Source organism: Prunus persica, chromosome G8 (assembly GCF_000346465.2).
Source record: "Prunus persica cultivar Lovell chromosome G8, Prunus_persica_NCBIv2, whole genome shotgun sequence".
Classification (NCBI taxonomy): Eukaryota; Viridiplantae; Streptophyta; class Magnoliopsida; order Rosales; family Rosaceae; genus Prunus; species Prunus persica.
The window spans coordinates 2450110-2472617 of NC_034016.1; the positions used below are offsets into that span (position 1 = coordinate 2450110).

At 36.5% G+C, this 22508-nt stretch overlaps 1 pseudogene; it reads left to right on the top strand.

Moving 5' to 3' along the window:
• On the top strand, positions 6960-11097 carry LOC18768457 (annotated as a pseudogene).

Here is a 22508-nt window from a genome sequence, read left to right on the forward strand (position 1 = left end):
AAGTCCATGGTGGCTCAGATTCTGATGAAGGATGCTCGTGCACTTGGATTAATTCAAAGTGCAGTTTCAGATCAGCTATTTCCAAGGATTGTGAATGAGGAGACCTCGAAGGGAGCTTGGGATATTCTGAAATTGGAATTCAGAGGAGATAAACAGGTACGAAATGTTAAATTGCAAGGGTTGCGTAGGGAATTTGAATATACTCGCATGAAGGATAGTGAATCTCTATCTATCTATCTGGTTAGATTGTTTAATATGATGAATCAAATGAAGAGTTATGGTGAGGAGTTATCTAGGGAGAGAATTGTGCAGAAGCTATTGTTTAGTCTGCCTAAGTCCTATGATTCTATATGCTCTGTGATAGAGCACTCTAAGGATCTTGAAACTCTGGAAGTTCAAGAAGTGGTTGCCTCCTTGAAGAGCTTTGAGCTCAGATTGGATAGGCACACTGAGAATTCTTCAGAAAGAGCTTTTGCTAGTCTGAATGTAAAAGAAAAGAAGCCTAAGAATGAGAGTTTTTCTGAAAATCAGAGTTTTCAGAAAAGTGCTCCTGGAAATCAAAGCTTTCAAAAACATTGGAAGCCTAATGATGGTAACATAGCAGCTTGTAAGCATTGTGACAAGTTACATTATGGCAAGTGCTGGTATGAAGGCAAGCCTAAATGTCATGGATGTGGAAAATTTGGACATATGGTCCGAGATTGCAATGGAAATAGGAATGCACATAGGGTGAATTATGCAAATGAGATGGAAGAAACTGGTACACTATTCTATGTCTGTAATGCTGCAACAGATGTAAAGGTTAATCACTCTTGGTACATAGACAGTGGGTGTAGTAATCACATGACAGGAGATGAGGGACTTTTAGTAAATGTTCAAAGGGATTTGACTTCTAAGGTGAAGATGGGGACTGGAGAAGTAGTTTCAGTTACTGGAAAAGGAACTTTGGTGATAAAAACCAAGTTTGGTAAGAAGCACATTCATGAAGTAATGCTTGTACCTGGTCTTGAAGAAAATTTGCTCAGTGTTGGGCAAATGATGGCACATGGCTACCATCTTGTGTTTGGAGAGAATATGGTGAGAATCTATGATGATCAGTCACTGGAAAATCTGATTGTGAAGGTGCAAATGACAAACAACAGATGCTTTCCATTGACAATGATGCCTGCCAGTGAGTTGGTTCTAAAAGCAAGTGTCACACATTGCTTGCAGACATGGCATAAGAGACTTGGGCATTTAAATGAAAGAAGTATGAAGCTGCTTGAAAATCAAGGGATGGTTCATGGATTACCTCACTTAGAACAAATGTCAGTGGTGTGTGATGGATGTATGCAAGGAAAGCAGCATAGGGATTCATTCCCTTTGGAATCCACTTGGAGAGCTTCTAATCCCTTGGAATTGGTTCACACAGACATTTGTGGACCAATGAAAACAGAATCCCTCTCTGGAAACAGATATTTTCTCCTATTTACAGATGATCACACTAGGATGTCTTGGGTGTATTTCATTAGAAACAAATCAAGTGCATTGGAGTGTTTCATGAAATTCAAAGCTATGACTGAGCTGCAAAGTGGGTTCAAGATAAAGAGTTTGAGAAGTGATAGGGGTGGAGAATTCTTGTCAGGAGAGTTTAACAGTTTCTGTGAAGAATCTGGCATTCAAAGGCAATTAACAGTGGCTTACTCCCCTCAGCAGAATGGAGTAGCTGAGAGGAAGAATAGAACAATGGTTGAAATGGCTAAGTCAATGCTGCATGAGAAAGGTATCCCTTATGAGTTTTGGGCAGAGGCTATCAATACTGCAGTCTATTTGCTGAATAGATGTCCTACCAAGGCTCTCAATAAGATAACACCATTTGAGGCTTATACTGGCAGAAAACCAGGGGTTGCACATTTAAAGATATTTGGATCCCCTTGTCATGTGCTTATTCCTTCAGCATTGAGGCATAAGCTTGAAGAAAACAGTCACAAGTGTATTTTTGTAGGCTATGGTCTTTGTGAAAAGGGATATAGACTGTTTGATCCAAGAAATAGGAAGATTATTCTGTCAAGGGATGTGAAATTTGATGAAGAAAGCTTATGGAAATGGGAGAATGCTAGAGAAGGAGAAATGACTGTGCTTGTGCCTACTGGAAATCAAGACTATGCTCTAAATCCAGATTTGAATGCACCACTGCAAATACATGAAGAAGTCATAGCTCCAGAAGAACCAAGTCAAAGCTTGGAGACACAAACACAAGCAGATGGAGATCCTACCCTGCAGGATGAGAGCATTGAAGGAAGTTCTCAAGCTATTGATCATACACCAAAGAAATGGAAAAGCATTAATGACATTATGGCTTAGTGTAATATGTGCATTATGGAGCCTGAGAATTTTGAAGAGGCTGATCTAGATGAGTCATGGAGAAGGGCAATGGAAGCTGAGTTAGAAATGATTGAGAAGAATAACACTTGGCAGCTTGTGGAAAGACCTTTTAACAAACCTGTCATTGGTGTCAAATGGATCTATAAGACCAAGCTTAATCTAGATGGCACTGTACAGAAGAATAAGGCTCGATTAGTAGCTAAGGGCTACTCACAAAAACCTGGAATCGATTACAATGAGACTTTTGCCCCAGTAGCAAGGCTAGATACCATTAGGACTTTGATAGCTCTGGCTGCACAGAAGGAATGGCATTTATACCAACTGGATGTCAAGTCTGCATTTCTGAATGGAGTTCTAAAAGAAGAAGTATATGTGGAGCAGCCACAGGGTTTTGAGAAAAAGAATGAAGAAATCAAAGTGTATAAGCTGAACAAGGCCTTGTATGGATTAAAACAAGCCCCAAGGGCATGGTATGATGAGATAGATTCCTACTTCAACAAGGCAGGATTTAAGAAAAGTCCAAGTGAAGCTACACTTTACATTAAAACTGATGAAGGCTCAGGTATTCTCATTGTTTCTCTCTATGTGGATGATATTGTTTATACTGGAAGTTGTGTAAAAATGCTTGAAGAGTTCAAAAATGACATGATGAGGCATTATGAGATGACTGATCTCGGGCTACTCTATCATTTTCTTGGCATGGGAGTTGTGCAGACTGAGAAATACATATTTCTCCATCAGAAGAAGTATGCAATGAAAGTAGTTGAGAAGTTTGGTTTAAAAGGCTGTAAGTCTGTGGCAACCCCCTTGGTTGCAAATGAAAGGCTGTGCAAAGAAGATGGAAGTGAAATGGCTGATGAGAGTGAATATAGGCAGATTGTAGGCAGTCTGCTGTATCTGACAGCTACAAGACCAGACATCATGTTTGCCTCAAGTCTGCTTGCTAGATTTATGCATAATCCTACTAGAAAGCACATGGGAACAGCCAAAAGGGTGTTGAGATATGTTCAAGGCACACTGGATTATGGAGTTGAGTTTAAAAAGGGCAAGGCAGCTACCTTAATAGGCTACTGTGACAGTGACTGGGCAGGCAGTGAGGATGACAGAAGAAGTACCTCAGGATATGTGTTTACTCTGGGATCTGGTATGTTTTCTTGGGCCTCAATCAAACAGAATACAGTAGCCTTGTCTACTGCTGAAGCAGAATATGTGAGTGCTGCTGAAGCAACATCACAAGCTAAATGGCTAAGGTTTATACTTGAGGATTTTGGAGAAGAGCAAGTGGAAGGCACACCAATTCTGTGTGACAACACCTCTGCCATAGCAATGGCAAAGAATCCTGTCTTTCATCAGAAATCCAGGCACATAAGCAGGAAATTCCATTTCATCCGAGAAGCTATCCAAGCAAAGGAGATTGAGCTAATCTACTGCAAATCTGAAGATCAAATTGCAGATATACTAACCAAGGCTTTATCCAAGGATCGTTTTGTGCATCTCAGAGATTTGCTTGGAGTTAAATCAGTCAAAGGGTTAGAAGGGAGTGTTGATGTGTAACCCTTTGAGCTGAGCTAAAATCCCCTTTGCCGCCTAATCTCATTTCATTCAAATGTTTCTGTTTTTAGTTTTAAAACTTTTTCGATTTTTCTGCTGTGTAAAATAAGAACCATTGGATTAGAGTCCAAGTGGCTTCTTAAGTGAGGTGTTAGATTGAGACAAGTGTAATCATCTTATAGGATGATAGTTCAATGGCTAGGATTGAGTTTGGTATTGAGGCAGTTAGAGAAGAATCTCTCTTCTCTCTCCTCAACGGTTATATTTCCTGTTTGGCTTGTAATGAAAAGTAGCAGATTTCATTCCTTCTTTTTTTTTTCAGTTCTTTCACAGAGAGCAACGTTCTCTCATTTCTCTCCCAAACACATCCAAAAACTATGAATTCTATCACAAGTGGAGAAAATGCTTTCGTAAGTATCTTAGGATGCAACATTGATGCATCACAATGTTTTGAATATTTGATGCTAGTTTTTGAACGTAAAACAAATATATATTTGTTGTCGCATGTGCTACAAAATGCTAAGGGTTTTTTCTTTTGTTTTTTTCTTTTTTCAATCACTCCAGTTGTATTTGTGTTTGCTTTACAAAGAGAAAGGTTTGACTATTGATCACCAAAGAGGGTAGTGGGGAGACTAACGTTTGCTAAACAATTCTTCCTCCATGGTAGATTTGCTTTCCCTGTTCCTCTACATTGAGAGAGTTCATATCTGTTAAATATATATTTTTTATATTTTTTAGATGAGATGAATACCTGTTACATTCATGTTTCAAGTGAGAGGTTTTTGGTTAGTTCCTGGGAAGCAAAGGGGCATAATTTTCCCTATAGCTTGGGACATCAGGAAGCAATGAAATGGGGATAGTTTGAGGCTTCGTATTGAATTTGGTGTTTATGTTCTGGTACCTTTTTATTTTTATTTTTATTTTTTTATGGTTTTAGATAGTGAATAATCCATTTTGCCTATGGACTGTGTATATAGATGAAGTTTCACTATGTCACATTAGATTTTGTTTCCTTAGTATTTGTGATTGATCTTGATATTGGATGTAGGCTGTACTTTTAGAGGTGCCAAAGCCCTATTCAATTGGGTATGGTTTTTCAGGGTTTAGTATTTGTGAGGTAAGAAGTACAGGAATAAGGTTGTAGGCTGTACTTTTAGAGGAGGTGAATGTGTTGGGACTTCCTCATTATCCAAGCATACTTATACTTCTTTTAGTGGTAACTGGTCTTCGAAAAATGAAACAAAAAGTATGTTAGTTTTTTGTGAACCTCTTGATGAGGCCTTGATGGCTTATTGGAAGCAGATTTTTGATAACGTATTTGAAGTCGATTTTAATGTATCAGAAGTAGATTTTAACGTATTGGAAGTAGATTAGAACACATGTGCATGTTTGATAAGGTGTTGTGAGGTGGTATGTATGTATCTAGGTTCCTCTCCAGAGTTTATTGGTTGAATTGAAGTAGATTACGACAAAACATTCCTTATGTTACAGAGGAAAAAAAACAGAAATATAAAGTACAACTTAGATCCTAACCCTTCTTTGCATCCTGGTCACACACACTGATCATTACATAGAACGTGTCTTGTACATTGTCTAGAAATTGGACATATGCATATCTCCATGTCGTCGTTAACATTAAAGGACCACAAACTCCCCAAAATCCCACAATGAATCCAAGTGCAAGGGAAATATAAAACCATAGGATTTCATGCCCATTGTCCACATCTTGATTATTCTAATTACCTGCATCAATCCCATTAGTTCCCAGGCACTCATTTGGGAGGGGAGCGCCACAAAGTTTCTGGTTCCCTCAAAATGCAGAGGCATTGAAGCCTTGGAACTGAGTAGTTGTTGGTATTGGTCCTTCAAGATTATCGTAGGGGACATTGAAAAATGACAAGAAAATAAGACTCCTCATGATGTTGGGATTTTTCCAGACAAATGAAACATCGTACACTGCAATTGTTGAACCACGGATGAGTTGGATGGCTATTAAAGTAAGGGGAATCTTCGTCAGCCAACCAAATTTTCTAATGAACATCGTAGCACAATTCATAAAATGTAAACTCTCAAAAGAAAAATGAAAATTTACATTACGTGTGATGCCATGGCCAAAACAATTTCCACAGAAAGGAGACTCAAAAGTCAGAGCAAGAAACCGAAGAAGAAACGGAAAAAAAAAAAAAAAAAAAAAAAACCGAAGAAGATCCTCAAGAAAGAGCTCAACACGTCCAATGCTCAGGATAAAGGACAAGGTGGGAAAAAAAAAGGAAAGGAAAAATGTGAAAGTGTTTTACAAAGTGAAAGGACGAATGTTTTCAACAAAAAAAGGAAAAGGAAATTTCAAGGTAAGCTTCCATGGTTTGGGGGACATGTCATTTTTCTTTACCTGTTTCTTTTCTTACCAAAGTGAACTGGCTCTGGTCTGATCCATGTTTGCTTACTAAAGTTAATTAATTCACAGGAACGTTGAGATGAAAGAGAGAGGAGAAAGGAAATAATGAGAAAGGACTGTTTTCCACAACGCCCTACCGAAACTTCCTTGCTGGGATGCGTTCTCTTTCTTCTCACCAAAGTGATTGTGTCCTGCTTACTGATGCCGAGGGAATTGAACACATAATTGCTGAGTTAATGGCTTGAGTTATAAGTAATTGCACTCTTAGTTCAATTGTTAGAATATTTAACAAACCCAATTGTGTAGTTGCGTTAATTATTGAAGATATTTTGTAGTCAACACTCTACCTAATTGTTGAGTTGTGATTACCACCTTTTCCTTGATTTGGGTTTCATTATAATTAGTGTTGGCCCTTACAGCTTAAATTTGTGGCATGTTGTCTGGTGGTTTCTTGCCCTCACTCTCTCTCTCTCTCTCTCTCTCTCTCTCTCTCTCTCTCTATATATATATATATATATATATATGTTTATGTACTGTGTAAATCTCCTCATGATGGAATATACAAACATTCATTGAAAATCAACATTAATACTTATCTGCGTAGCTTCCTGGAACCTCTCTTTCTGCTGATTTTCTTTCTAATTCTAGTTCCACAATCCCGTGCTCAGAGAAGATTTCTTGAAACCACTTTCCAATGGCATTGAGCAGCCAAAGGGCCTTCACTTCAGCTACTGAGGTTTGTCCATGGAAATACGAAGTGTTTTTGAGTTTCAGGGGTGAAGACACTCGCAGGAGTTTTACAGACTATTTATACAAACAATTGGACTGGCGAGGAATCAGAACTTTCAGGGATGATCCAGATCTTGAAAGAGGGACAGATATCAATCAGGAGCTTCTGACCGCGATTGAACAATCAAAGTTCGCAATCATAATTTTTTCAGCAAACTACGCTTGATCAAGTTGGTGTTTGCGTGAACTAACCCATATTGTTCAGTCCAGGAAAGAGAAGGAGAGAATTTTCCCAATCTTTTATGATGTGGATCCCTCTGATGTAAGACATCAACGGGGGAGTTTTGGGACAGCCCTCGTTAACCATGAAAGGAATTGTGCTGAAGACAGAGAGGAGGTGCTTGAGTGGAGAAATGCTTTAAAAAAAGTTGCTAATCTCGCTGGGTGGAATTCAAAGGATTATAGGTAAGCAAGCATGAAGCAACAACTGATACATAGCTAATAAGACCAATTCTTGAATATTGCATTTCAGTTTTGCCATGCACTTTATTTACGATATATTCATATAACCTCTTCTGATGAATGTTTTTTTCTTCTACTTCCAGGTATGATGCAGAGCTTATCACAAAAATTGTTGATGCAGTGTGGGATAAAGTGTATCCCACATTTTCATTGTTAGATTCCTCAGATATATTAGTCGGACTTGATACTAAACTAAGGGAAATAGATCTGCATTTAGATACAAGCGCAAATGATGTGCGCTTTGTGGGGATATGGGGGATGGGCGGAATGGGTAAGACAACCCTAGCTAGATTAGATTATGAGAGAATTTCTCATAGTTTTGAAGGTAGCAGCTTACTTGCAAATGTCAGAGAGGTCTATGCAACACATGCATGGTCTAGTTCCTTTACAGAAACAGCTGCTTTCCAATATCTTGAGGGAAAATAATATACAAGTTTATGATGCTTATAGGGGATTTACTATGATAAAGAGGTGTCTATGTAATAAAAAGGTTCTTCTCATTCTTGATGATGTAGATCAATCAGACCAACTGGAAATGTTGATCAGAGAAAAAGACTACTTTGGTTTGGGAAGTAGAATCATCATTACAACTAGAGATGAACGTTTGTTAGTCGAACATGGGATAGAGAAGGTATATAAGGTCATGCCATTAACCCAAGATGAAGCTCTTTATCTCTTTAGTAAGAAGGCCTTTCAAAAAGATGACCTTGAAGAAGATTATCTAGAACTGTCTAAAAGTTTCATAAACTATGCAGGAGGTCTTCCATTAGCTCTTAAAACTTTGGGGTCTTTTTTGTACAAAAGAAGTCGAGATGAATGGAAGAGTGCACTAGATAAACTCAAGCAAGCTCCTGACAGAAAAAATTTTCAAATGTTGAAAATAAGCTATGATGGACTAGAGGAGATGCAGAAGAAAATTTTTCTTGATGTTGCATGTTTCCATAAGTCTTATGACAAGGAAACTGTGATTAAAATACTAGACAGTTGTGGTTTTGTTGGCACTCGTATTGTGATACATGTTCTTATTGAGAAATCTCTCTTGTCTCTTTCAAACAAGCGTCTGTCCATTCATGATTTGATACAAGAAATGGCATGGGAGATTGTTCGTCAAGAGTTTTGACGAGCCAGGTGGTCGCAGTCGCTTGTGGCTTCACAGTGACATCATTCATGTACTCACGTACAATACGGTAAGAAGTTGCGCAAAAAATAAAATACCAAAGCCTTGGATAACATACCATAATTCCATTAAACATGATAAGAGAGACTTGATTATGACATTAACTTTACTTTTATTCCTATTTGCAAGGGAACGGAAGCCATTGAAGGCATAGTCCTATGCTTGCAGAAATTTGAAGCGGCACACTGGAATCCTGAAGCATTCACTAAGACGTGTAAACTCAAGTTGCTCAAGATTAATAACTTGCGCCTTTCTTTGGGCCCAAAGTATCTTCCCAATTCCTTAAGGTTTCTGGAGTGGAGTTGGTATCCCTCCAAATGTCTGCCACCAAGATTTCAACCGGATGAACTTGCTGAACTTAGTCTGCAGCATAGCAAAATTGATCACCTTTGGAATGGAATAAAGGTAGACCTTTGTAAATCCATTTCTTTTCAATTTCAATAAATTGTAAGTTTATCGGAAGTTAATTAATCTACCATTTTCATGTTTTATACAGTTCATGATCAAGTTGAAATCCATTGATCTTAGTTACTCCGAGAACTTGACAAGGACCCCAGATTTCACAGGTACTCAGAATCTTGAGAGGCTGGTTTTTGAAGGTTGTACTAATATTGTTAAGATTCATCCATCCATTGCCCCTCTCAAAAGACTAAGAGTTCTGAATTTTAAAAATTGTAAAAGGATTAAGAGTCTCCCAAGTGAAGTAGAACTGGAATCTCTTGAAACATTTGATCTTTCTGGGTGTTCAAAAGTGAAAAAGATTCCAGAATTTGTGGGAGAAATGAAGAATTTTTCGAAGCTTTCTTTAAGCTTCACTGCTGTTGAGCAAATGCCTTCATCAATTGTACATTTGATCCCGAGTTTGAAGGAGATTGATGTGAGTGGAATTTCTATGAGAGATGCGTCATCACCCCTGGTTCCAGTGAAAAATATCGAACTGCCTAAATCATGGCATTCTTTCTTCACTTTTAGCTTACTTCCAAGAATGAATCTGCACCCTGTGGGTCTGGTGTTAGCTTCCTTAAAAGATTTACACTTTTTGAAGTGTCTAAATCTGAATGACTGCAATCTTTGTGAAGGAGCAATACCTGAAGATATTGGTTTATTGTCCCTTTTAGAAATATTAAATCTTGGTGGAAACCATTTTGTTAGCCTTCCTGCAAGCATCAGTGGGCTTTCTAAGCTTAGGTGGTTCATATTGAAGAATTGCAAAAGGCTTCAAAAATTGCCAAGCCTTCCATCAAACAGACGACTAGAGTTTATTGTACAGATGGATAATTGTACTTACTTGAAAATATTCCCATATCAACCATGGATGTGCAGCGCAAAAGACGTTTTTATTACTTCTTTCAATTGCTTCAGTTTGGTTGACCATGAAGGTTCCAGTTTCATAATATATTTAACGCTGAAGAAATTCCTTCAGGTACTTCTCCTTCTCCCTCTCTCCCTCCTTCCCACTTTAGTTGTGTAGTACTATTTATATCCTTCCTTTGGTGCAGGAAAGTCCTCGTTCTTTGAGCTTATTCAGTATTATAATTCCTGGAAGTGAAATTCCTGAGTGGTTCAGTAATCAAACTGTGGGAGACCCACTAATTGAGACTCTACCTTCGGATTCTAATAGCAAGTGGGTGGGGTTTGCTTTTTGTGCTCTAGTTGGACCTGTTCAAGAAATTTCACCTACCGCTGAGGAGCTAATTGGTTTAGAACGTCATTCAATCTATTTTCGCTGCCTTTTTGATTTAAACACCCCTGCGTGCCCGGGTTGTTGTATTGGGGTAGACGATGTAGCGTCCGATCACCTTTGGTTGCTCCTCATGTCTAGGCAAGATGTCTTTTTGGAACCAAACGGGAGACCTGGGACCTATTGGAGGGAGAAATGCGATAATAAGATTCGGTTTCTTTTCTACGCAAGATCTAATCTAGGAGAGAAGTCGGTGGTGAAGGTGAAGAAGTGTGGAGTCCGCGCACTGTATGAACAAGACGCTGAAGAGCTCAACCGAACAATGAAACAATATTCCAACAAAAAGAATTCTTTTTATGAGGACGTTACAGATTATGATTTTGACAAATCAGAATGGTACAAGGTGCCATAACTAAGCGAACACGTGAACAGTACTGTACTGACACAGGACCAAGCGGTATTGGTAGCCTTGGCAAAGAATCACTCTGCAAAAAAATGAAAGAAGACTAACTGTCCGGTGCCTCAAGGGAAGAGTTGAAAGGTTGGTATTGATACCTCTTCCCATATTATCATATAACCTCTTCCCATATTATCATATACCTCTTCCCCAAACAATTATATAATTTTTTTTTGTATGCGAACATTTTAGCATATGATTCACTCTCTTTGTTACCTCTACATATTTCTAATTCATTCACGTTATTAGTTCACTTTCCCATTATCTTATATATTTTAGATTGACGATCTAATACATGGTTAACTAGTTCAATTCAAGAACCTGTCATATAATTGGTTCCTTATGCAAAAAGCTTTTATTTGTTTTTTTTTTCTTTTTTCAGGCATCTGTTATAACCCTTTCAATGCGTTAGTGTGTTAGAGTTAATATGTATATGATGCATAATTTTACTACTTAAAATTTAGATAGTTAAATTCAATAAATAAACTTGCAAGCGCACAAGGTTAATGCATTATAACTAGGGGTGCAAGTTGGATTGGAAAATCCGATTCCGACCGATTCCGGTCCGAATATTTCCAAAAAAATCCGGCTCCGACAAATCCGAATTCCGTAAATGCCGAAATCCGAAATTTCCGAAAAAAATTGGATCGGATTCGGAATGTACATGGAACTTCCGAAATTTCCGAAATTTTCGATCCGAAATATTCCAAAATGTTCCGAACTCATTCCGATCCAATAATTCCGATATATTCCTAATATATTCCGATTTTAAAAATTCCGAATATTTGAAAAACATTCCGATCGAGAAATTCCGATTTATTCCGAAATATTTTGAATTAATCCTACAAAAGTTTAGACAACAATCAATATATTTAATTTATATGCAAGACATTTAATGCATTCCCACAATTTTTAATTTGTCCATAGTTCTGTCACAACCAACCAAAGACACAAGTTTTCTTTAATATTATTGGCGAACATTATATATACATTATACATACATAATGAAAAAAATTTAAGTACATTTAAAAATATTAGTAAAAGGAAAAAAAAAAATTTGTAATGCAACCAATTTTGAATTGATCTAAAATACGTAGTGTATTGATTTTTTTTTCTTTTAATTCTAACTCAATTTCTTGAATAGGACTCATTGGGGTATGAGGTCATGCATTTAATTATAAACTTATTTTCTTTATAATCAATTGCCCAGGTGCTAATGTAGTACTATTTTCTTAATAATGTGAACATAAACAATAGGGGGTTGCAAAAAAGTTAGGTACATCAATAGGTAACTTACCCTTAAAAAAGGTAGGACATTGACATGTTGTATCAAATACAAATTGGTATCAAACTCTTGTTCATGCATAAATCATGATTATGAAAATTAAAAAATAGCGATGATCATAGAAACACATTAGGATTGAACCCTAATAGTAAGTATGTAGTAGTATCCAAGATAAAGTTTATATAACATTATTTTTTATCAAGTATATTCACATGATATATATATATATGTAAAATATAATATAATATAAATTTGTAGATTTTTTCCTGTTTGGTTGGCTTAATCATGATTCACAAGAAAATTTCAAAATTTGATTTCCAAAATTATTATCCGAAAATGCCGAAACTATTATCCGAAAATTCCGAAAATATTAACTTCCGAAAATTCCGATAATGCCGAAAATTCCGCATCAGAATAGAGTTAGTACATTCCGAAATTTCGGAATCGGACTCGGAACTAAAAGGTAATTCCGAAAATCTTCGGAACGGAATTCGGAACAGTGGTTTCCGATCCGTTCCGGCCGAAAAACACCCCTTATAACCAAGGCAAGTACAAGGTCGTTCCCACAGAGACTGAATTAATTCCCAAGTTGTTGTGAATTATAAACTAATTTAAATCTTAAATTATTCTAGGCACCTAACTAATAAAATAAAAACTAATGACTCAACTAAAACTTAATAAAGGAGTTTTGAAAAAATTTCTTCAAAAGAACGTTGAAAACAAGAAAATTAAAAAACAAGATAACAAAGAAAAACGTGAACTAAATAAGTTTGTGAAAGATTTTAAAGAAGCTTACCAAGACAACAATTTCACCACAATTCCTCTTATCCAAACCTTAACATGCAAATTATCAAAATTCCAAAGTTATGTTGATGATTAGCTATCCAAAATTATGATTATCTCTTTTCACAGCAATTAACCATTTCTTCTTACACGCAATGTATCATTGGCGTGAGACATAAATATAAACATATAAAAAGACCATAGGTTCGATGAGAACTTCACACAATCACACAAACCCTTAAGAGTATGGTGTTTACCTTAGGCGTTGTTTACCTTAAGCTATTGACTTTGATCAAGTGATTGTGAATTTCGGTGAGGAATATCTCCCAAGTAAGTTCTTTTCTTGACTCAGACAGGTGATGACTTTATAATTTCCCATAGTAAAACTGGTAAGTCTAACCAAAATAAATGTTGAAAATAAAACAAACTAGTTCAAAGAGAACCATTTATTACACAATCAAACAAAAGAGAACTGTCAAGTCCGGAAGGACATCAGAACATTAGAATTCAATTTCTGCTTGGATTGTTATCTGTGACTTAGGCTGGACTGGATATATTTGTGCTGGAATTGCACGTCAGCACCTTCAATTAACGGGGATCAGCTGGAAATCGATATGAATGTTGAGATTGACTGAGCTATAATCAGATTTAACCGTGGAGAGCCTTGTCGAGTGGGCAGAACTGAGATCTCCTCGGTCTGGACTGGATTGGAAGCGGCTGGATTGGCAATTGCTGACCTGGAATCACACTTCAGTACCTGTTTTGCTTGGCTAAGGGTCACCTGAGGACTATTCTGGTGATTTTGGGACATCAAGATGTCTCTGAAAATTTGTTGAGGTTTTCATATTATGAAAAATCCAAACTCCACTTTCACACCCAAAAAAAAAAAAAAAAAAAAAAAAACTCAAACTCAACTTGGTTCATCTGTTTTGAACCAAATTTGTAACGAGAGAAATCTCGTTTCCTTTGTGAACTGCTTCTTTGAACTGAATTGAAGTCAGAAATCTGAGTTCTGCCTGTTTTGTTTGAAGCTGGATGGCTTTTACAAACCAAATAGCTTGATTGCTTCTCAGTTTGGAGACTTTTGGGACCGTATGATCTTGCTTGATTTTTGTCAGTATGACTGAGAGTTTTTGTCTTGATTGGATTTTTAGCTGTCGTTTATCCAATTCACATCCTCATATATTTATAGGAAATCTGCATGAGTGATGATTCCTTAATATCTGGAGGTTTAGTTATTCTGACAAGAAAAACCCACGTCAAGAGTCAGTTTTGTGATGATCAGTTTTGAGTTTCTTGACAACCAACTCTCCGACTTCTTGTCCATCCCCTTGCAAACTGAATTTGTACTGAGGGACCTTCATGAGTATGGGAAGGAAACTTAGCCTGTTTTTCTAGCATTTAATGGTTATGGGGAGTGGTTTTTGATTTCACCTTTCTACCAACTCCCCCAAATATCCTCAGTCTGTTTCCTGTTGACGTCTTGTCATTAGAATCATGTGGGTATTGAGGGGAAAGACTCCTTCCCTGTATCTGTTGATCTGATTTTGAATTGGTAATCAACGATGATGATCAAACCTTGAACCTTTAGGAAAAAAATCTAGAAGCTGGGTATGAATTAAACAAATTAAATTTGGCTTTTTCAGATTAAATCACAATTTAATGGCAATTAACCTTTATCTTGTGAAGTGTAATTTCGTAATTGGTTTCATTCCATTTTTCTTCTTTCAAAATGGCTTAGGCTGGCTCCCAATTTTGGTAAAACATAGCCCAAACCTGTATCATCAATCTAGCCCAATAGCCAGATAGGCCGGCGCATAGAAATTAGGCCTAAACAAGCGCATTCATGAATTTAATCACAAGAAGCAAAACTCATATTAAGCATGGCGTATACCCTAACATGCATCAAATTACTTAACCAAAAACCTAGATGGTAGCTAAGCTTCAAGATCATTAGTTAAGAAAATAAGCACAATGATTAAATTTTAACAACATGGAAATTCTAATAGCATGACATAACTAAGCTTTGAATAATTAGAAAAGATTTACATTATGTCTTAGTAAAAGAAAATTGGTTACTCATAGTCATGATAACAAAGCAAAAATAAAACATGGAGAAAGAGATAAGAAAAACCCTTAAAGTTTAGAGGCACGATCGTTCTTCCTTACTCCACTAGTTAATTCTAAAATTTCTCCCATCTCCCCGTCTAAAAAAAGAAACCTAAAACTAGTTAGACTGAGCCTAAACAAGTGGCCTTACACGAAGACTTGATTTCCAAGTCAGTTCCTAACTAGAAAATGTAATTAAAACTAATTTTCCTAAAACTTCCAGGAAACTGCATGTGATCCTCTTTGCGAATGCAATTTGAACACATTCCTGACCTCCGAAAATTGCGTACGTCAGTATGTTCTGGATGTCTTCTTTTCAGCCATATTACGTCTACACTATGACCTTAAGACGAATTACGCCCCACACTAGTGCTTATGGTTCACTAGCGTTCGCCTCCCAGGATACAACGACTCCCCTCCTTATGAAAGAAGCACTGCAATTCACAAGGAACTTTGAACCAAAATTATGCAGGAAACTCTCTTTATGCAAACTCTAATGCTCTCTATATATGAAAGTATGTATCTAGAGAATTGATTGAATGAATAAAACTGCAGGAGGATTGCTCTATTTATAGATGATGAAATACCCTTTCCAAAAAGGTATCCCAATCTGAAAAGGCAAACAGTGCATCCTTTGGCCTTGAAGAGTTGTCACCCCAAACAATGTATCCCTTAGTTTGAAGAGTTGTCACCCCCCAATTGAAGATGTCTTTACCCAAGGGTCATGTCTTTAACCCAATGGATTTTATTAATTTCCATTCAAATAGAAAATTAATATTAAAAATAATATTAAATTTCTCACAATCCCCCACATGAATGGAAATTAGTTTCAACAATATGCAAATGATAATGCAGACTTAGAGAGAGTTCCTATTAGAAGAATATGGCATCTGGATAGGTAGCTTTTGGCTTTGAACCTTCCATAGTGAAGTACTATCGGATTTACTTGGCTAATCAGTGAACGTGATGTCTTGAACTGTTCAGCCGTTTGTGTAAACCCAGACAATAATACTCACACAATACCCTTCTAGACATATCTGGTTCGATCGGTTGTGCCCGTTTTGGCCCTGAGCAACTCCTGGCATTCATAAGTGCTTTAGAGAATTTAGCCCTAAAAATTCTCATGGAAACGGCCCTATTTCACACTTATATAGGTGATTTCCTATTGGTAATATCCTCTCATATCTTACTCGGATAATCAAGGTATAGGAATCATTAAAAGCATAGCTTAACCTAAACACATTTCATACAACACTGTATCATCATAGGATATGGGTAGGAGAATATATCTCTGCAGTGTTATTTTTGAGTTATCATAATTTAGTTGTCCCTTTTGAACCTAGATCTTGGGATCTCCAGTCAACTAGGTTGGGTTTCCACTATGACTACTCATTTGACATGGGCTTTAACCCCATTCCCCTCGATGATCTATAAACTTGTTCTCCGTTCAAACCTTTAGTAAATGGATCCGCCAAATTATCTCTTGACTTTATGTAGTCAATGGTAATTATACCACTGGAGAGCAGTTGCTTAACGGTGTTGTGTCTTCGACGTATATGTCGAGACTTGCCGTTGTACATATTGTTTTGTGCCCTTGCAATTGTAGATTGACTATCACAATGTATACATATAGCAGGCACAGGTTTTGGCCAACATGGAATATCTTCTAAGAAATTACGTAGCCATTCAGCTTCCTCACCAGCTTTATCTAATGCTATGAACTCAGATTCCATAGTAGATCTAGCTATAATAGTTTGCTTAGTAGATCTCCATGATATAGCCGCACCTCCAATTGTAAAGACATATCCACTTGTAGAATTGGAGTCTTTTGCATCAGATATCCAATTAGCATCACTATATCCTTCAAGTACAGCTGGATATCTTGTAAAATGCAATCCAACATTTTTGGTGTATCTTAAGTATCTTAGAACTCTGACTATAGCTTTCCAATGATCCCTTCCAGGATTACTAGTGTATCTGCTTAATCTATTAACAGAGTAAGCTATATCAGGCCTTGTGCAATTCGTAAGATACATGAGACTACCAATAATACGAGCATATTCTATTTGTGATACACCATGACCTATATTCTTCACAAGATTAAGACTTGGATCATAAGGAGTTCTTACTGGACTAGTATCATACTTGCTAAACTTCGCAAGTATTTTCTCAATATAATGTGATTGGGATAAAACTAGTCCATCAGATGTTCTAGAAATTTTAATTCCTAGAATCACATCTGCTACTCCCAAATCTTTCATGTCAAAATTTTTGGTCAACATTTTCTTGGTAGATTTAATCATCCCAATATTGCTACCAATAATTAACATATCATCAACATAAAGACAAATAATGACAAAACCATCTTGAGTGCTTTTCATATAAACACATTTATCACACTCATTGATCTTGAAACCATTTGACATTAATGCATTGTCAAATTTCAGATGCCATTGTTTTGGTGCTTGCTTTAACCCGTACAAGGACTTAACAAGCTTACATACTTTCTTTTCTTGTCCAGGAACAATAAACCCTTCAGGTTGTTCCATATAAATTTCCTCATCTAAATCACCATTTAGAAAGGCCGTTTTCACATCCATTTGATGTATCTCAAGATTATGCAATGCTGCAATTGCAATTAACATTCTTATTGATGTTATTCTCGTAACTGGTGAATATGTGTCAAAATAATCCAATCCTTCTTTTTGTTTATAACCTTTGACAACAAGCCTTGCCTTATATTTGTCAATTGATCCATCAGCTTTCATCTTTTTCTTAAAAATCCATTTATAACCCAATGGTTTATTTCCAGGAGGAAGATCCACAAGTTCCCAAGTGTGATTCTGCATGATGGATTCAACTTCGGCATTAATAGCCTCTTTCCATAAAAGAGCTTCAGGAGAAGTCATGGCTTCTTTGTAAGTTTGAGGCTCATTTTCTAACAAATAAGTTAGAAACTCAGGACCAAAGGATTTGGTTGTCTTAGCTCTCTTACTACGCCTGGGTTCATGTCCAGGTTCTGGTTCTGCAGTCTCTTGGTCTATATTTTCTTGATGACTTTCTTGGTTATCGCTATTAACAGTATCTAAGGTTCTTTTAAGTGTATTTCTTTCTTGTGCATCCTTATAAGGAAATACATTTTCAAAGAAAGATACATTCCTTGATTCAATAATCGTATTCACATGTACATCTAATATATCAGATTTGTGTACAAGGAAACGATATGCACTACTGTTAATGGCATAACCGATAAATATACAGTCAATAGTTTTGGGTCCTATCTTAACCTTTTTAGGGGTTGGAACCGCAACTTTAGCTAGACACCCCCACACTTTCAAGTATGTATAGGAAGGCTTGTGACCTTTCCATAACTCATAAGGTGTTTTGTCTAACTTTTTATGTGGCAATTTGTTGAGAATGTAATTAGCAGAAAGTAAAGCTTCCCCCCACAAATTCTGGGGTGCTCCAGAACTTACTAGCAACGCATTCATCATTTCTTTTAAAGTACGATTTTTACGTTCAGCAATACCATTTTGCTGAGGTGAGTATGGGGCAGTTGTTTGGTGAATAATTCCGTGTTGGGAACAAAACTCACCAAAAGGTGATTCATATTCACCACCTCTATCACTTCTTAATTTCTTTATTTTCCTGCTAAGTTGATTCTCAACTTCACTTTTATAATGTTTGAACATTTCTATGGCCTCATCTTTGCTTCTTAGCAAATATACTTGACAATATCTTGTACAATCATCAATAAAAGTAATAAAATACTTTTTACCACCTCTAGTTTGTACAAATTTCAAGTCACAAATATCACTGTGAATTAATTCTAGAGGTTCTGTACTTCTTTCTATAGACTGGAATGATGATCTAGTTAGTTTTGCTTCAACACAGGTTTCACATTTATTATGGAAATCAATATGAAACTTAGGTATTAGTTCCATGTTAATTAATTGACGCAATTTGTCATAATTAACATGCCCTAATCTTCCATGCCACAAATCAGATAACTCAAGCATATAAGCAGAACTAACTTTATTATTATTAACTTTGTGTACAACAGTCATTACATTCATCTTGAAGAGTCCATCAGTAAGGTACCCTTTCCCCACATACATTCCATTCTTTGTAAGTACAAACTTATCAGACTCAAAGACTAGTTTGAACCCATTCTTGCTAAGCAGTGATCCAGAAACCAAGTTCTTCCGGATCTCAGGGACGTGAAGTACATTATTGAGAGTGACTTCCTTTCCAGATGTCATCTTTAGAACTATTTTCCCTTGGCCATGAATTTTGGAGGTGGAGGAGTTTCCCATGAATAAAGGCTCTCCTTGATCATTTGCTGCATAGGTAGAAAACATCTTCCTTTCAGAACATATGTGGCGTGTAGCTCCAGTATCCACCCACCATTCCTTGGTGTTGCCCACCAAGTTCACTTCAGACACAACTGCAGAAAGATTAATATCTGACAAGTCAGTTGAAAGCTTGTCTTCTTCAGTCATGTGTGCCTCAGTCTTGCCCTTTTTCTTTTGGTTGCCTTGTCCATTTCTACTTCGGCAATCCACAGCTCGATGGCCTTGCTTGTTGCAATTGAAACACTTTCCCTTAAACTCCTTGGATTTCTTGGAGTTCCCTTGACTTGAGCCTTCTCCAGAGTGCTTCCTCTTCTTGTTATTTCTTGACTCTTTTTCCACTATGTTAGCCTTAGCTTCCATTATGGATCCAGACTTTTTGTCAGCACGGCGATTGTCCTCTTCGATCCTTAGCCTTACTATCAAATCCTCAAGTCCCATCTCCTTACGCTTATGCTTAAGGTAGTTTTTGAAATCCTTCCAAGAGGGTGGTAATTTTTCAATGACAGCAGCCACTTGAAAAGACTCACTCAATTCCATCTTTTCTGCATGTATCTCATGTAGAATGAGTTGCAGTTCTTGGACTTGACTTATGACAGTCTTGGAGTCTACCATCTTGTAGTCAAGAAACCGACCGACAATGAATTTCTTCATTCCTGCATCTTCGGTCCGATATTTCTTATCTAGTGACTCCCATAAAGCCTTGGCCGTCTGAATTGGACAATACACATTGTATAGTGCATCACTTAAACCATTTAGGATGTAGTTCCTGCAAAGGAAATCCGACTGGTTCCATGCATCAGAAGCAGCCACTGTTTCTATTGTATCACCAGGTCCAGGAGGATCTGCTTTCAGGATATGAGCCAAATTCAATGTGGTGATGTAGAACAACATCTTTTGTTGCCATCTCTTAAAATCCATCCCATTAAATTTTTCAGGCTTCTCTGCATGATTATGGGATGAAGGCAACACTACAGCAGGTGCACTTGTCTTCACAGAAGGACCCACTTTCTGTATCTCATTCGACATTTTCCTTAATTGAGTGAACAATCTCAATGTCAATAAACAAATATATGGTAGTCTTTAATAGATAAATAATGAATCACAATAGTGTGTTACAACAAAACACACAGAAATTAATAATACAATACCGATAAGAAGTATAGCAAACGCAATATGCAATTTATTCAAGATAACAGTAATACAAAATGCTATATTTCACAGATACAGTGAATTTAATGTATGTAGATAAATATAATCAGAATTTATAAACAGAATAATAAAAAATGATGCCAAACAGAAAATAGAATCCAAATAAATAAATAAAAACGATGCTGTATATTTAGACTTTGTCTAACAAAAGAAACAGAAGGCAATCAGTGTTTGTGGCAATCTTTATTGAATGGTCCTGATTATTATAACTTAGCTTTGGTTAACTTCGAATTGTATAAAACAAAGGAAACTAACAGGAAACCAATTCAATAGAATAAACAACTAATAAAAAGATGTTTTGCTGTTTGTACCAAAATCAAACCTTTTGCAGCGTTAACAATTAAATGCACAAACACAGATTAATGTATATAGCAATTAACACATATACTAATTCGTCTTAAGATTGTAGGAAAAAATAGTGCTAAATTGCTATAAAATAAACAAATAAACACTGCAAACAAAACAAATTTTTACAACAGTAGTATGTAATTAAAAGAACCTTAATTGAGTCGAGGCAAGTGTTGGACACTCTGACCTTAAGACGAATTACGCCCCACACTGGTGCTTATGGTTCACTAGCGTTCGCCTCCCAGGATACAACGACTCCCCTCCTTATGAAAGAAGCACTGCAATTCACAAGGAACTTTGAACCAAAATTATGCAGGAAACTTTCATATATATCTAGAGAATTGATTGAATGAATAAAACTGCAGGAGGATTGCTCTATTTATAGATGATGAAATACCCTTTCCAAAAAGGTATCCCAATCTGAAAAGGCAAACAGTGCATCCTTTGGCCTTGAAGAGTTGTCACCCCAAACAATGAAGATGTCTTTACCCAAGGGTCATGTCTTTAACCCAATGGATTTTATTAATTTCCATTCAAATAGAAAATTAATATTAAAAATAATATTAAATTTCTCACACATTTGTCTTCTCTAAATTTGCATTTCCTTTTCTTATATTGAGAACCATCCCAAACATGCAGGATGTCTTTTGTCATTAGCCCTTATTTCTTTTACCGAACTCCATACTTTGGTAGGTAGTCAATACCCTTATTATATGCGAATAATAAATTTCAAAGATACTTTACACTTTAAAGGTTATTTAGATAAAGCGATTTCAACTCTAGAAGATATTATAAAGTTTAATTGTTTGTTTAAACTATTTAATTGGATAGTTACTTTAATACTTGTATGCTTACACACACACACACAAAACGTGTTGGAGTTATAGTTGGAGTCCCACACAATTTTAGTAGGGAGCTTCACAAATAAAAACCCTCTAAACAGGTTTTTTTTTTTTCGGTTTGAATGTTTCATATTTTGAGCTCTCTCTCTCTCTCTATGTTTTATTGATTAATAATACATTTTTTATAACTTTAATTCAGTGATGAAACCATGAAAGAAAGAAAACTCTAACTATTTCATTAATAAGAAGGAATCAATACAAACAAACAATCAATGATGAAACATTGTTGTACTATACACTCTGGTCGTACCAAAACAATTTCCGCACAAAACAGGGCCAAAATACATGGAAGAAGAAACGAGGGAATACCCAAGAAAGAGCTGAACACGTCTAATGACAAAAAGGTTAAGAGGAAAAACATGAAATATACTGCCAAAGTGAAATGACCAAGACCAACAAAATGAATGAAATTTCAAGGCAAAAGTGTCTAGTCCAAGCAAGTTCCCAACTTTCGTTTTATTTTCTAGGGAGGAAGATATTTACATGACATCTTGAAGCTGTCCACTTTAGTAAGGAATCAAATCAATACGAACAAACACTTTAGTAAGGAAATCCACGTCACCCCACTATAGAAAGGAAATAATGAGAAAGGACAAGTGTTTTCCACTTGGTGGGATGCGTTCTCTTTCTTCTCACAAAAG